The following is a 1,978-nucleotide window of genomic DNA, read 5'->3' as shown; positions in this document are numbered from 1 at the left end:
GGAGATGCAAATAATTATAACTTCAGAAATATGTAACTTTTGAAATAGTAAACTCACAAAGCGTTTAAAAATTGCGTTAAAAAAGGGATCGCAGTTATCGTGTACGTGGAGGTATGCAATTTTCGCGAAACGATTCTCCAACACTTTCGCAATTTCATCGGCTATTTCGAATGGCAATATCGGCCGAAATTAATCATCGCGACAGAGGATCGAATAAAATATCATCTTGGTGCAGGCTGCGGATTTCCCATGTAAATCGTGTTTTCTTATACACCATACGTAAGGTGGATGAAATTTCATTGGCGAAACACTGTCAGCTAAGTTCCCTTCCCGTCGTATCTTTCTTACCCGACGTAGGTAACGACGAATCGATATTCGACATTAAATCTTTAACCGTGCTATGAAAGCTCGATAAGATTTTATGCAGGATAATAAAGTTTTAAAGAGTCTGGCGATATAGATTTCGCGCGATCACCATAAAACGAGAGACTGTCGCGAATATCGCCTTGGAAAACGATTCTTTTTATTTACGCGATTGAATTTAACGACTTGGCGATTCTATTGGCCGTTGTAACCTTTGATAATCGAAGCTCAATTTTCTAGTGCAAATGGTTCTTGGATAGAAAAGTGTCTGTGATCCTTATTTCTGTGACAAAGGTGCCGTTTCTGTGATAAATTATAAGCAACGCACTTAATATACAAATTCCTCTGTGAGAAATTGAAAATTACTGGGAGAAAGTGGTAAGAGAAAAGATCGAAGAATTGCTCGTAATAAGCTGAAATTTAAACGAAGACAAGTACTTTTGGTATTTTAAATTTGTAATATCTTTTACGTTTTTTAACTCTTCTTTACTGATCACAGAGATGATATATTATTAACGAGAAAGATTTTAACTTCTGGAAATCGATAGTAATTGTTCATCCGTATCATCAAATTCGAACTAACCTTTTAAGAAATATAGAATACATGTTTCACTGTTTTAGGCTAAAGTTCTGTAAAGAAGAGTAGTTTTAATATACAGGGTGGTTGGTAACTGGTGGTGCAAGCGGAAAGGGAATGGTCCTACGCGAAAAAAGAAGTCGAAAATATAGAATAAAATTAAAAAAAAATTTTTTTTTTTTTAATTTTTTTATCGAGACAACGATCTACAGTGAGATCCGCTATAACGAGACGTGATAAAGTGCACGCGTACCGAGCGAAAATTCAAAGTCGATTTTCTCGAAAACGAAGCCTCAAACGAAAAATTTTTATTCTATATTTTCTTCTTCTTTTTTTGCTTACGGTTCTCGTATTTGATGTGAATTGTATTCAACTCGTGTGAACTGTGCAGCTTCCGTTACTATTGGGTTGGCAACTAAGTGATTGCGGATTTTGTCAATACAATCTAATGACAAAATCCGCAATCACTTAGTTGCCAACCCAATAGTAACGGAAGCTGCACAGTTCACACGAGTTGAATACAATTCACATCAAATACGAGAACCGTAAGCAAGTAACCAGATCAGCGTTTGTCGATGTACAGACGTTCGCCTAATTGGTTAAGCTTTAACTGATATAATAATATTAACAACAACAATAACAACAGCAACAACGACAACAACAACAATGACGACGACAACAATAACAATAACAACAATGATAACAATGACAACAACGACAACAACGACAACAACGACAACAATGACAACAACAACAACAATGACAACAACAACAACAACAACAATGACAACAACGACAACAATAACGACAATAACGGCGACAACAACCATAACAACAATAACAACAATGACAACAATGACAACAATGACGACAATGACGACAATAGCGACAATAACAATAACAACAATACAACAATAACAACAACAATAAAAACAACAACGACAACGACAATATATGTTGATTTATTAGGCGAATTAAAAATAGCTTGTGTGAAAAGTGTAACGAATGAACCGACGTATATAAAGTGCAAAACTGTCG

Source organism: Bombus impatiens, unplaced genomic scaffold (genome assembly GCF_000188095.3).
Source record: "Bombus impatiens unplaced genomic scaffold, BIMP_2.2 scf_1159, whole genome shotgun sequence".
Taxonomy (NCBI): domain Eukaryota; kingdom Metazoa; phylum Arthropoda; class Insecta; order Hymenoptera; family Apidae; genus Bombus; species Bombus impatiens.
Note: the sequence above shows the minus strand (reverse complement) of the source record.